The following is a 16306-nucleotide window of genomic DNA, read 5'->3' on the forward strand; positions in this document are numbered from 1 at the left end:
TGATTACCCTTGAGTACAACCAGTGGTGGGGTCAGGGAGTCAACGACAACATCTCTATGTCAAATCAAGAAAACACCCGTTCAATGGAAGAACACTTGCAGGTGATCCCGTCTGAGCTAGAGATCATCAAACAAGATTTTGAGAGTGTAACACCCTTAACCCGTAACCATCGCCGGAATAGGTTAAGAGGTATTACTAGACTTGTAACTCAATTCAAAACATTCATTTAACAAATTCCATCTCATTTCAGTAACCATCAATCATTCACATTCAAAATGTACTTAAATTAATCATACAAAGTCTTAATCATGCATTTGGTACTAAATTGATAACATATAAAAATTTCAGAAACTTAGAAAATTTTTAACTTTTCAATTAACACACGCCTATGCGAACAGGCCGTGTGTCCCACGCAACATTAGACACGCCTGTGTGTCTAAATCGTAGCAATACAGGGCATACATCCTAACTTGGCCATAAGGCCACAAGATGTGCTCGTGTGCTAGGCCGTGTAAAAATTTTGGAGGCTACTGACTTGGGTCACACGACCAACCACACGCCTATGTATAAGCTCGTGCGCCACATATGACCGATAGACATGACCGTGTCAAAATTGTAGGGTATACTGAATTTAATTCGTAGGGTACCTTAAGGGACACACGACCATGTAACATGATCGTGTGTCACATACGACTGAGACACATGCCCGTGTCTCTGTCCGTGTGGACAAAAATAGGTCATTTGAAAAACCAAAATTGCCACCCTAAAACATAAGCACTTACATTCATATTAGACCACAATTATGCAACTCAATTGGCAACCAAAATAACCAATTCAATATACATTATAAGCCATAACCAAGCTTACACATTTACAAATCCAAATAGATATTTAACCACTTATACCGTTCATTCATCTAACATCTATATATCAAGAATTCATTTGCATAATTTCATCCAAATATTACCATACCAAAACATACACCATTAAGCTCATATATGAAATCAAAATATGATACCAAAATAAGCCAAATCACATGGCTTAACTTATATACAATTTCATTCTTAAACTATGATACCAAAACATAACTATTATCATCAAACTAGCCTATACATGCCATATTTAAATAAGTTCATAAATTGAAAAATAACAATCAGAAATTGGATAGTATCACGTGCAACTCCGACTTATCCGAAACAAGCGAGCTAACGAACCTTATAAGACATAGAAAATGAAACAAAGTAAGCTTATAGCTTAATATGCCCGTATAATTTAGAATGTAAACTTACCATTTATAAACTATCAACCAATAAATAAAAATGCCAACAATTCCATTTAATCATTACCTAATCACAAGTATCAATCATATGCTAGTCATTTAACAAAATACATAAAGCTATCTATTAGTACTTTACTTTGCATCAATTCTAAAGTCACATATCAAATATTTAGCACTTATAACCTGTAACATATCCGAATAACCAATATTTAAGCCTGTTGAACCTATTAGAACTTCAAAGGATAATCGAGTGAGCAATGTAAGTAATCTGTCAATTCATTATCATACATGCTCTTTCGAGTTATGGTCAGTAAGCTCATTCGAGCTGAACAGTAAGCTCTATTGAGCTGAAATGGTAAGCCCTAATGAGCTTAACAGTATGCTCTATTGAGCTGAACGGTAAGCTCTAATAAGCTACAACAGTAAGCTCTTACGAGCTATGGTGAGTCCGCAACAAATGCAGGAACTCGACCAATACAGTAATCTCAGTAACACGTCACTCGTATCCAATGAATTTACATAGTTCAAATGGGGCACGGTAACGAATACAATATATCTTCTAGGCATTCATATTTCAAGTATTTCAATAAATTACATTCAATTCAACAATTAGAAATATAGAAAAGTTTGATTCTAATTATATGAACTTCCCTCGTATTTGCTCAGTTAACTTTCGTTTACCCGTCTACCTTTTGTTTCCCCCGTTCAAGTTCCGATATTTGTTTGTCTTGATCTTAATCAAAGATTCAAGCCTGGCGAAATGAAAACCTAAGTTTTCTATTCTTTCTTCTCAATTTTCGACAACGAAGATGAATGATATAACAAAAATTTGATTTTCTTTTATTAATATAACATTAATTGACATTTTACTAAAATAACCTTAATGAACTTTAATAATTTCAAAAATAGTAGCCCAACAGCTTCCACTATATCATTTAAGGTCTAATTGACATGCAAGGACTCCCATATTAATAAATCATAGCTATTTAATACTTTTAAACAATATAACTCAACTTTTTCACGTTACGCGATTTAGTCCTTTTCATCGAATTAACCATTTAAACGGTAAAATTTCTTAATGAAATTTTCACACAATTAATCTATCAAGCTGTAAACATTATTAAAATAATAAAATAAATATTTTAACTTCAGATTTGGGGTCCCGAAACCACTGTTCTGATTTAACCTAAAAACGGGCTGTTATAACTCTCCCCCATAGGGATTTTCGCCCCCGAAAATCTTACATGTAAAGAGGTTAGGGTACTGCTTTCGCATAGCTTCCTCGGGTTCCCATGTAGCTTCCTCAATTCCGTGCTTATGCCAATGAATATTCACAAGATCTATACATTTATTCCTCATTTCTTTAATCTCCCGAGCCAGAATCCTGATCGGTTCTTCGTTATACGATAAATAAGACTGTATCTCTACATCAACAGGAGAAATCACATGTGACAGATCCGATCTATATCGACGTAACATCGAAACATGAAAAAACATTATGTATCTTTTCTAACTCAGATGGTAACGATAATCGATATGCTACAGGCCCTATTCTTTTAACAATCTTATACGGCCCGATGAATCGCGGACTTAATTTTCCTTTACGACCGAAACGAAAAATTTTCTTCCATGGTAACACTTTTAGAAATACTTTATCTTCGACCTAAAATTCTATTTCTTTACGTTTCAAATTTGCATAGGATTTCTGTCGATATGAAGTTGCTTTTAAACTGTCACGAATTACTTTCACTTTTTCTTCAGTCTCTTTGATCAATTCAACCCCATGAATCTTTTTCTCATTTAATTCAGTCCAATATAATGGTGTTCAACACTTGCAACCATATAAAGCTTCGTACGGTGCCATCTTTATACTTGTTTGGAAGATGTTGTTATAAGCAAATTCAATCAGAGGCAAGTATTTCTCCAACTACCTTTAAACTCGAGAATGCAATAACGCAATATATCCTCAAGTATCTGTATAGTTCTTTCGGATTGACCTTCCGTCTGGGGATGAAAAGCTGTGCTGAAATTCAGTTTCGTTCTAAGAGCTTCTTGTAATTTCTTCCAGAATCTTGACGTAAATCTTGGGTCTCTATCGAAGATAATAGACAGTGGTACACCATGTAATCGTACGATTTCAGAAAAGTACAATTGAGCTAACCTATCCAGAGAGTAATCTGTACATACCAGTATGAAATGAGCAGATTTTATTAGTCGATCAACAACAACACAATTAGCATCTTTCTTTTTTGGAGTTTGGGGAAGTCCCGATACAAAATCCATTGTGACTCTATCCCATTTCCAGTTAAGAATCAATACAAGCTGTAGTAAACCAGATGGTACTTGATGTTCAGCTTTTACTTGCTGCAAATCAAACATTTCGATACAAACTCTGGTACATCTCGTTTCATTCCCGACCACCAATACTGCTATTTCAAAAAATTATACATCTTAGTACTACCCGGATGAATAGAAAAGCGACTACCGTATGCTTTATGCAGAATTTTCTGAATAAGCTTTGTATTTTTCGGTACATAAATTCTGTTTTAGAACATTAAACAGTCATAAGTTCCAATATGAAATTCTAAATCAGAATTAAACTCACATTGAATTCATTTAGCATATAGTTCACGATAATTTTTCTGAGCTTCAAAAATTTGTTACAAAAATATCGGTTTAGCTTTCAATTTATCTAAAATAGAACCGTCATCACATATCATCAACTGGGTATTCATAGCTTGTAACGCAAACAATGATTTTCAGCTCAGGGCATCAACAACTACATTAGCTTTTCTTAGGTGATAATCAATCACAAAATCACAATCTTTCAATAACTCGAGCCTTCTTCATTGTCACAAATTCAAATCCTTCTGCCACATCAGATATTTCAAGCTTTTATGATCCGTATAAATATGACATTTTTCACCGTATAAATAGTGTCGCCAAATCTTCAATGCAAATACAATCGTAGGCAACTCTAAATCATACGTTGGATAGTTCTTTTCATGTGATTTCAACTGTCGAGAAGCATAAGCAATAAATTTTCTATCTTGCATCAAAACACACCCCAATTTGTTTAACGACGCATCACTATAAATCACGAACTCTTTACCCGACTCAGGTTGAACCAAAACTGGTGTTTTCGTTAACAATGCTTTCAATTGTTCAAAACTCTGTTGACACTTTTCCAACCATTCAAACTTTATATCTTTTTGTAGTAGTCGAGTGATTGGCATTGTAATCATTGAAAATCCTTTTACGAATCTCTGGCAATAGCCCGCGAAGCCAAGAAAACTACGGATTTCATATACGTTTCTCGGAGGTTTCCAATCAACAATAGCAGCAATTTTGCTTGGATCAACTCTGATACCGTCGGCTGAAACAATATGTCCCAAAAATCTAACCTCCTTGAGCCGGAACTCGCATTTACTGAACTTTGCAAATAACTACTTGTCACGTAGAGTTTTGATAAATGCCAAATGATACATGTTTTTACCCCAAATACTTAGCATATTTATGGATGTTTACTACTAGATTTGTGGATTTTGGTGCTTTTAATCCGGTTATTTCATGTTTTGTACCCAGGAGAGCACCAAGAGTCAAATGGAGCCAAAAACGAGCTAAAAAGGGACAAAACAGACCAAATCGAGAAGACCCACACGGCCTAAGCCTTTCCACACGGTAGCTCACACGCCCGTGCCTTTTGAGGGTGTCAACCAAGGTTTACACGACTCACACGGCCTGGCCATTGAGCCTACACGGCTGTGGCAATTTAACGGATCGCACACAGCCTGGCAACCACGTCACACGGTCGTGTCCCTTTTTCAAGGAGTTGTATTCTACACGGAAAAAGGATACTTAGGGGGGAAGAAAGCCAATCAAAATCCTATATAAACACCCTAAGTATGACCTAGAAAAGTGTTTCGCTCTCTAGAACTTTTCTGGAACACAGAACCACACGCCGGGAATTACTTGAAGGAAGCCAGACGATCCATCTCAAAAGCCGGAGCTGCTCCAAGACTGAAGATCTCTCTTAGAATTCCTTCAGGGGTTTTAGAGTTTTCTTTATGTTTTGTTATTTTTATACTTTTGAGATGTACTCTTATTTTATTATGAACTAAACCCTTTAGATACCTAAGGAGGATAAAACCTATGATGGATCTTGTTATTATTATCTGAACTGTATGATAAATACTTGTTTTGTTCTTAATTATGTGTTCTTAATGCTTGAGTTAATATTCCGGGTATTAATTCATGATTTGATGTGCTTATGCAGAGGAGGAATAGACCCTGCCTAAGAGTAGATTTGGCATAATTAAGCGGAGTTGATCGAACACCTAGAAATAGGGTTACGAGATTTTGCCAAATTAGGGTGAAACCTAATAAAGGGATCCATAGATCGAGTTAATGCAACCCTAGAGTGTTAATTAGAGAAAAGTCTCGGTTCTTCAATCTAGGGATCAGATGTTATTAGTCTTGAATAAGGATAATAACTTAACTTAGGGATCTTTACAAAACAAGTCAAGTGAATAAATCGTCCGGTTCAGAGCCAAATAACAAGTGAAATCTAGGTGGATTCCTCCGCAGGTGTCGTCTTTATTAATTGCTTCTCTTCAATTCTTTTTCCAAATTCTCTCTTCGTTTTAATTAAATTAGTTAATTAGTTTAAATAATTAGTTAATTAAAACAAACCCTTTTATTCTTAGGCTAGATAAAAAAAAGATAGTTATTACTAGTACTTTTGGTTCCCTTTGGTACGATATCCCGGTCTTGCCATTACTATACTATTATTCGATAGGTGCGCTTGCCTTTTCGTCGTGATAATAGTTAGTCTAGGTTTGATCTTCATTATAAATATTTATTACTTGTTACGAATCACTGCAATTAGGTTTTTGGCGCCATTGTCGGGGAACTGAAATATTTGGAACACTAAATTTTTATTACTTTAGCCATTTATTTTTCTTGCAATTTTATTTTATTTTCTTATTTATTAATTTAGTTTTTCTTTCTCTTGGCAGGTTTTTATAGTTTATGACTAGAAGAAACCCGTCAGGACCCTTACTTTTTGACGAAGAAGTTGATCGAACAGTTCGTATAAATCAAAGAGAAATAAGGCGTAGTTTACGATACACAGAAAACGAACAAGAAGACAATACTCAACCTCCAACCTACGAGATGGCTGAAAACCAAGACAATCAGCTGCCTCCTGCAATTGCAGCTATTCAAAATCCTGCTCCACGTACTATGTATGACTATGGTAAACCCTCTTTAACAGGAACTGAATCAAGTATAGTTATACCTGCTATTGCTGTGAATAATTTTGAATTAAAACCTAACACTATTCAGATGATACAGCAGTTTGTTCAGTTTGATGGCTTACAGGATCAACACTCACTTAGCAAATTTCCTGGAATTTTGCGATACATTCAAAATCAATGGCATTTCTGATGATGCCATCTATCTTCGATTATTTTCCTTCTCACTGAAAAACAAAGCTAAACAGTGGTTGAACTCGTTACCACGAGGGTCTATCACTACTTGAGAGCAAATGACCGAGAAATTTTTACTAAAATATTTTCTGTCGGCTAAAACTGCTAAATTACGCAATGATATCTCTTCTTTTGTGCAAATGGACTGAAAAACACTTTACGATGCATGGGAGAGATACAAGGATCTATTAAGAAGGTGCCCTCACCACGAGTTACCTCTATGGTTGCAAGTTCAAACGTTCTACAATGGTGTGAATCCCTCGACAAGACAAATGATTGACGTTGCTGCTGGCAAACTATCAACAATAAAACACCGAAAGATGCCTACGAATTCATAGAGGAGATGTCACTAAACAACTATCAGTGGCAAGTAATGAAGACTAAGCCAACAAAAATAGCCGACGTTTATAACATCGATTCAGTCACCATGCTTTCTAATCAGGTAGAACTTCTCAATAAAAAGATTGATAGTTTTCTTGGTTCTACGCAGGTACATCCAATAATGAGGTGTGACTCAAACGGAGGTGGCGTGCATACAGAATATCAATCGTTCAATCCCACAACCGAAGAGGAACAAGTCAACTATATGGGTAACAATAACTTTAGACCTCAAAATAACCAATACAGTAATACCTATAATGCAGGTTGGAGGAACCACCCAAATTTTCCCTAGGGAGGTCAAGGGAATCAAAAGCCACAAAATCCTCAGGGTTTTCAACAGCCATCTTATCACCAAGAGAAGAAGCCGAACGTTGAAGAGATGCTCTCTAAATTCATCTTGGTGTCAAAAACCCGTTTTCAAAATACCGAGACTGCACTTAAGAATCAACAAGCATCGATCCAAGGACTCGAAACTCAGATAGACCAGCTGTCTAAACTAATATCCGAAAGACCACAAGGTAGCCTACCAAGTACTATTGAACCTAATTCGAGGGAACACCTCAATGCAATTAGCGCTCAAAATAAGGACGGACTCATTATACACGAGCCAGAAATACAACAAAACAACGCGATGAACAAAGGACGAGAAGAGGTAAACGATAATGATCCCGAACAGGTAAGTACAAATCATGAACCTCGTGTGCCATGTCCTAAAGCGATGACAAAAGACAGAACAGAAGAACAATTCTGTAAGTTTTTCAAACTCTTAAAGAAATTACATATTAACTTACCCTTTATTGAAGTTCTTTCGCAGATGCCCAACTCAGCAAAATTCTTAAAGGAACTTCTGAGCAATAAAAGGAAATTAGACACTACATCGCATGTGGAACTCAATGCAGTCTGCTCAGCTATTCTAAAGAATAAGCTACCTAACAAATTGCAAGATCCAGGGAGTTTTACAATTCCTTGCTTAATTGGTAGTTTATCTGTGAATAATGCTTTAGCTGATTTAGGGGCAAGTACAAATGTTATGCCCTGTAAAATGTTTAAACAACTAGGTCTTGGTAAACCCAAACAGACTAGGATGAGCATACAATTGGCTGACAGAACAGTTAGATTTCCTAAGGGTATTATTGAAAATGTTCTCGTTAAAATTGATAAATTTATTTACCCAGTAGACTTTGTTGTCTTAGATATAGATGAGGATAATGAGGTACCTTTAATTTTAGGACGACCCTTTTTAGCAACTGCCAGAACCATTATTAATGTAGGCACAGGAGAGCTAACACTTCGTACAGGTGATGACACAGTAACACTCCAAGCACGCGATTCAGTCAAAACCCCTAAGACTCAGGATAATGCTATAAAACCTATTGATGATAAAACTAATATTCAATCGTCCTTGCAGGAACCTTTTTGAACCAAGACAACAGAGACAGTGCGCTACTATCATGAAATGAACAAAGACGCCCATGAAGAATGAAGGCTACGGATAGAGGAGCTAGACGAATGGCGAGAACACAAACCGAGAAAACATGATAAACCAAAACTACTCCAAAACAAGCCCGATACCTCTTCTAATCAACTTACGGTTGGCGATAAAGTCTTACTAGATGCCGTTGATCCTCATATTGTCACTACCACACCGAATGAGGAAATCCTTCTTACGGTACTCAGTATTTTTCCATTCAGTACGGTAGAGGTGAGTCATCCCAAGTTCGGCACTTTTAAGGTAAACAACACCCGTTAAAAACCTTATTTTAAAACTGACAAACAGAATGAGGAGTATGAACTTCTTAAACCACCATGATCATTCAACGGAGAGGTAAGTCTTAGACTATAAATAAACGCTTCTCGAGAGGTAACCCGAGCATTAACATATTTTGATTTTTTTTTTTTAATTTCTAACACTTTGAATCATTAACTTAATCTTTGAATTGCATAATTTTTCAGCACACACGGCCAGGCACACGGGCGTGCTTAAAGCCGTGGCCAAATAGCGGAAGAGACACGGCAATGCGAGACGGTCGTGTTGAAGCAGGACATGATTTCCCCAAAACACGGGGTGCGATAAATCCCCACGGCCGTGCGACATGACCGTGGGTGAACTTGATAGGAAGAACACGGGCGTGCTACCATAAAACATGGGCGTGGGAGAAGCGAACAAAGCTAGGCACGGTCGTGCGACATGGCCGTGTGCCGCACACACCCAAGACACACGGGCGTGTGATAGTAGTCGGGCACGACCATATTTGAAAATTTTGAAAAACACGAGCTACCCTCACAGCACACGGGCGTGGCCCTAGGCCGTGTGCCCCTCCCTTATATAAACAAACCACTGTTCATCTTCTTCCTCCTTTCAAAACCCTAGCCGAAATCCACCCTCCCCCAACCCCTACTCCCTATTCCGGCCACCATTCCCTAGATTCTCACTTCCCCAACCCCCAAAGCACCCTCAAAGTCACTCCACTTGCATTAATCCCCATTTCCCCTCCCTATACCCTCCATTTTCCCAACACACGACTTCCTCCCTGCGTCACACGTTCGTGCTCACCACCACACGCCTGTGCATTGCCTTACAACAGCCTCTGGTTTACTTTCTTAACTTTATTTTTCCAATTTGTGTTGCTACATTAGTATTTTACATGCTTTGCATACATATTGTTACTATTATAAATAAGTTCTCGACAAGTTAGGAATTTGCTTTAAGAATTGACTTGTTTAAGTTACTAAATAGCATATAGTAATTTTAGGCCTATTGCTTAACTACTGATGTATCTTGGATTCTATCAATGATTATATATTTTCAGGTACATTATGTCGTCATCACGGGGCAAGAAGACCGTGGTCCCTTCCTCAAAGAAACGTAGGGGACCTGGTTCTTCCTCGGTACGTGCTACAGCCGAAGTTTGGCACCCCTTCCTTGAATTACCGCAAGCTTCACAGGAGGAGCTATTTCAGATACTCCGCGCACGACCCATCATCACAGGTCGCTGCATCGACTAGGCTGCCGTAGAGCAAGTCCAGTTCGCTGATGCCATCCGCGCCCTCCTGTCCACCGACCTATGGGAACGGTTCTTCACTATTACCGAGCCCACTTATTTAGAGCTAACTTTAGAACTATGCTCTTCTTTTCATTTACAAGTGGTGATGACGAACAATGACGACCCAGGTACCATTCACTTCCGATTAGGCGGTCTAGTTCATGCGATGAGTGTCCCAGAGTTTGGAGTTGCTCTGGGACTTTACACTGATGAGTTTATGGAGGAGGAGGACATGAATGCACTCCCACGCAATATCCACATCTCTCCCTCCTTGTGCTGGAAGGCTTTGACACCATTCTCTTCCACCTACGACCCCAGCCGTTCGAAGGCCTCAGCTCTCCCCCCTTCCCTCCGCTATCTCCATGCCATATTGGCTCACACATTGACTAGGAGGAGTGAGAGCACCGGCATCATCAACATCCACGATGCCTACTATCTATGGTGCATGGCGAATGCACACGTGACCGACTTGACATATTTCATTGCTTTCGCCATTCGCCATCAGACTGAGCGGCATAGGAAGTGAGTGATCTCCATCGGCCCCTACGTGACGCGCCTTGCTAGACACTTCGACCTCTTTAACACTGCGGCCCAGTATCAGCACTTACACTGATAGGTCAGATGTCCCCACAAGACATCACGACTATGTTACACATACGGATGATCGAGCGCCAACGTGGGACCGATCCTCCTCAGTACCATCTCTCGCATGCCATTGATGAGGAGGATCTTGAGGACATTCTTGATGATGTCCCCCCACAGTACGAAGAGCCTTCTACCGCGCCACTTAGGGAACGACCAGTTCATGCGGCTACTTCATTGGCACATATTTCTGACCGACTCGCCCATTTCGAGCAATATTGCACTACGCAGTTCGAGATGATCCACGAGCGAGATCGGCGACGTGACCGACAGATGGACGATATGAACTCCATGATGTAGCAACTGTGCCAGCACTTCCACATCGCACCTCCAGCACCACCTGAGGGCCCCACCGACGAGGATCATTAAATCCTCCTATTTTCTTTTTCTTTTTATTTATTCTTATTCTTATTTTTATTTATTTATTTTATTCTTATTTTTCTTTTGATTTTTATTTTCATTTCAATTTTCTTATTTTGAAAGACATATCTATATTAATAAATTTTAGTTTTCCATTTTCTGGTATTTCTAAGAAGTAATTCCACTACACTCTCTTCCACACCAACTCTTAATAAGCTCTTCATGATTCTACAGACTTCCAAGCAAAACTGCTAGGAATATTTTACGCAATGAGGAAACAAATAGGGAACAATACCTAACGAGTGCCATGTTCAACGACCCAATTTCTTCATCTAGCCAAGAATAGTGGCCGCTCCCATTTTCCCTAAACACTCTAGCCTTAGAATCCAGCTCCGCATTCTTCTAACAGGGAGTTTCACCTCTTTCCCTCTTATGATTTTCTTTATGTTGAATAGTCTATCTTTGTACATTGAGGGCAATGTACATCTTAAGTGTGGGGGGTGAACATGAAACCTAACTTTTTGCATTATTCTCAAATCCCTGAATTTGGTCTTGTGTTTAAGTAATGTTCTCATAATCCTGATCGAATGAATTCTGATTGATCTATAATTATTATTGATATGTCATGAATTAGACCAAGGGAATTATGCATGATTATTTGATTATAGGACATTAGTGAATCAAGCATGATAAGTTGATAATTTGAGAACTAAAATTTTTAGGTTATTTTCCTGAATTGAGGTATTATCTTGAAATCTTAAGTATACAGGAATGACATCAAAAACCCAAATTTTTGGTGAGATTTTTTAGCCTTTTGAGCATATAGCTTTCTTTCTTGCTAACTTCTTTTGTGGTTTGAGTGTGTCAACATTGAACTGTTATTCTAGAACTTGCTTCGATTATACATGTCAAGACCACACGTAGGATTTAACCCATTGACTCCATAAAAAGCCTTCTCACATAATTAAACCCTTAGTGAATCCCCTTTGAGCCTACTAACCCTTTTCTTTGATTAATCCTCATCATTAACCTATTAACCCATTATTGTTGAAATCCTTTTACTTAATTTGACCCTTTTTATCGAGATTGAATTTAATATTGTTACCTCACTATGTTTACCATTTTTTGTTACTGAATCATGAAGTATAATTTCTGTATTGTATTAACTTGATTTGTTCTTAAAAAAAATGTGTGTAATTCTCAGCAAGCTAAAGTTGTCATGAACTCATGTAAAATAGTTCTAGCTATTTGTTTGTGATTCAGTAATTAAGTTTTTGATAGTGGGGTAACATATTGAAATTATCTCGATTCTAACCCTTGTTCTTCAACCTGTATCCATAACTGTAACCTAAACCCCATTACAACCATGCAAAGACCTTTTGATTAGTGTATCATATCATTTACAAGTAGTGGAGATTTGATTTTCATGCAAGCCTATGGTAATAACTTTTCATGTTAGACAATCGAGTGCTTAATCTTGACCCTTAAACACTTTGAGTGATTTGAGTGAATCTTTAGTGAGGATGTCATCTCTTGTGTATTTAGGACTAAAGTTAATTACTTAAAGGAAGGAGCTTACCTATAATTTTATTATCAAAATATTCGGTTTAGATTGTTTGAGGCTTTAATGCCCCTATAGTTAAATTCTCACTGTATAATTTTCCGTGGAATAGTTTGTAACATTATCAATACTAATTATGTGATTGAAAAGAATGAATTCTAGCAGTAAGTGAGAATTTAGCTTGAGGACAAGCAAATGCTTAAGTGTGGGGGTATTTGATAAACGCCAAATGATACATGTTTTTACCCCAAATACTTAGCATATTTATGGATGTTTACTACTAGATTTGTGGATTTTGATGCTTTTAATCTGGTTATTTTATGTTTTGTACCCAGGAGAGCACCAAAAGTCAAAAAGAGCCAAAAACGAGATAAAAAAAGGGACAAAACAGACCAAATCGAGAAGACCCACACGGCCTAAGCCTTACCACACGGACAGCTCACACGCCTGTGCCTTTCGAGGGTGTCGACCAAGGTTTACACGACTCATACGGCCTGACCATTGAGCCCACACGGCCGTGGAAATTTAACGGATCGCACATGGCCTGGAAACCACGTCACACGACCATGGCACACGGGCGTGTCCCTTTTTCAAGGAGTTGTATTCTACACAACAAAAGGATACTTAAGGGGGAAGAAAGCCAATCAAAAGCCTATATAAACACCCTAAGTATGACCTAGAAAAGTACCTCACTCTCCGGAACTTTTTTGGAACACAGAACCACACGCCGGGAATTACTTGAAAGAAGCCATATAATCCATCTGAAAAGCCAGAGCTACTCCAAGACTGAAGATCTCTCTCAGAATTCCTTCAGGGGTTTTAGAGTTTTCTTTATGTTTTGTTATTTTCATACTTTTGAGATGTACTTTTATTTTATTATGAACTAAACCCTTTAGATACCTAAGGGGGATAAAACCTATGATGGATCTTGTTATTATTATCTGAACTGTATGATAAATACTTGATTTGTTCTTAATTATGTGTTCTTAATGCTTGAGTTAATATTCCGGGTATTAATTCATGATTTGATGTGCTTGTGCAGAGGAGAAATAGACCATGGCTAAGAGTAGATTTGGCATAATTAAGTGGAGTTGATCGAACACCTAAAAATAAGGTTATGAAATTTTGCCAGATTAGGGTGAAACCTAATAAGGGGATCCATAGATTGAGTTAATGCAACCCTAGAGTGTTAATTAGAGAAAAGTCTCGGTTAGTCAATCTAGGGATTAGATTTTTTTGTCTTGAATAGGGATAATAACTTAACTTAGGGATCTCTACGGAACAAGTCAAGTGAATAAATCGTCCGGTTCAGAGTCAGATAACAAGTGAAATCTAGGTGGATTCCTCCTTGGGTGTCGTCTTTATTAATTGCTTCTCTTCAAGTCTTTTCCAAATTCTCTCTTCGCTTTAATTAAATTTGTTAATTAGTTTAAATAATTAGTTAATTAAAACAAACCTTTTTATTCCTAGGCTAGATAAAAAAAATGTTAGTTATTACTAGTACTTTTGGTTCCCTTGGGTACGATATCCCGGTCTTGCCATTACTATACTATTGTTCGATAGGTGCGCTTGCCTTTTCGTCATGATAATAGTTAGTCTAGGTTTGATCTTCATTATAAATATTTATTACTTATTACGAATCACTGCGATCAAGTTTGTAACACAATTCTCAAGTGCTCAGTATGCTCAGTTTCATCTAGTGAACAGATCAGAATATCGTCAATGAATACAACAACAAACCTCTCTAAATACGGTCTGAATATATGATTTATCAAGTCTATAAAAAAGGCAGGAGCATTAGTTAAACCAAAAGGCATAACAAGGAATTCATAATGGTCATACCTTGTTCTGAAAACGGTTTTCGGTACATCTGACTCTTTAACTCGTAACTGATACTAACCCGATCTCAGATCAATATTTCAAAATACTGTAGCCCCTTTCAACTGATCCTATAAGTCATCAATCTGTGGTAGAGGGTATTTGTTCTTTATAGTCACTTTATTCAACTGTCTATAATATATACACATGCATGTCGTGCCATCTTTCTTTTTCACAAACAAAACTGGTGCACCCCAAGGAGAATAACTAGGTTGTACAAAACCTCTGCCTGTTAATTCTTGCAACTGAGCTTTCAACTCTTTTAGTTCTGTTGGAGCCATTCTGTACAGAGCTATCGATATCAGAGTTGTACCCAGTATTAACTCAATACCAAATTCGACTTCTCTGATCGGCGTTAATCCCGGTAATTCTTTTGGAAATACATCTAAGAACTCACAAACAACAGGTACGGATTTAATATTTGATTCTGACACTTTTGAATCCAATACGTATGCAAGATATGCATCATAGCCCTTTCTCAAACATTTCTGAGCTAACATAGATGGCGTCACAGTAGGTAATTCATTCGAATTATTAGACTCAATCTGAAGAATCTCACCATTTTGACATTTCAATTCAATAGTCTTCTATCTACAATTCACAACAACATCGTGCATAGTCAACCAGTTCATACCCAGAATCACATCAAACTCATCGAACGGTAGAAGCATCAAGTCAGCTCAAAAACAGTAGCTCCGGATCATCAGAGGACAATTCTTACAAATTTTATCAACTAAAAAAACTTGTCTAAAGGGTTCGATACTTTAATTACAACTTTTGTAGACTCGACATGTAAACTCTTTTTAAATACTAAATTTATACAGATATATGAATTGGTTGATCCAGGATCTATCAACGCAACTATATCAGTATAAAAAAGAGAAAAAGTATCGGTAATAACGTCTGGTGATTATGCTTCCTCTCGTGCACGTATAGCATAAGCCTTAGCAGGTGCTCGTGCCTCAGATCTCATAGTCGAATCTCTCATAGTACCTCGATTACCACTCACATTTTTGGTGTTTTGGGGCGGTCTCCCTCTAGCATTCGTATTACTTATTTTCACTGGTTGTTCTATTTCAGTTGTGAACTTTCCTGGACAATCATGGAGAAAATGATCAAAAGATCTACATTTAAGCAAGCTCCACTCACTAATCTGCATTCACCGTAATGTCGCTTATTGCAATGTTTACATTCAAATCCATCGTTTCTAACACTTCCCAGACTGGCCAAAGATGTCGCCTGAGGTTTTGAACTTCTTGTCTCGCATTTCTATCTCTAATAGAAATTCTCGCAGAGGCTATAGAACGAGGATGATATTCTTTAAATTTCTTTGATGCTGCCTGTTGTGATTTGTTTGTAAATATTTTTCTAGACTCTCTAGTATCATTAGTTTTTCCTTTCTCTTTACAAAGCCCTTCGGCTTTACAGGCTCGGTCAAACCGAACAACAAACTCTTTAAGCTCAAGAATTCCAACCAACACTCTTATTTCTTCATTCAATCCATCCTCGAATCTTTTACACATTATAGTTTCAGAAGAAACACATTCACGAGCATATTTGCTGAGCCGTACAAACTCTCATTCATATTCTATAATTGACATACGGCCCTGCTTCAATTCAAGAAATTCTTTTCTCTTTTGATCAATGAACCTTTGGTTAATATATTTCTTTC

The 16306-nt window shown here is 37.6% G+C and overlaps 1 non-coding gene across 1 annotated transcript; it reads right to left on the minus strand.

Moving 5' to 3' along the window:
- Positions 1 to 6876: 6876 nt before the first annotated feature.
- LOC121209157 (small nucleolar RNA R71) lies at positions 6877 to 6982 on the minus strand. The gene has a single exon (XR_005904274.1). It is a non-coding gene; the product is annotated as a small nucleolar RNA R71 (small nucleolar RNA).
- Positions 6983 to 16306: the final 9324 nt, after the last annotated feature.

Source organism: Gossypium hirsutum, chromosome A10 (assembly GCF_007990345.1).
Source record: "Gossypium hirsutum isolate 1008001.06 chromosome A10, Gossypium_hirsutum_v2.1, whole genome shotgun sequence".
Lineage (NCBI taxonomy): Eukaryota > Viridiplantae > Streptophyta > Magnoliopsida > Malvales > Malvaceae > Gossypium > Gossypium hirsutum.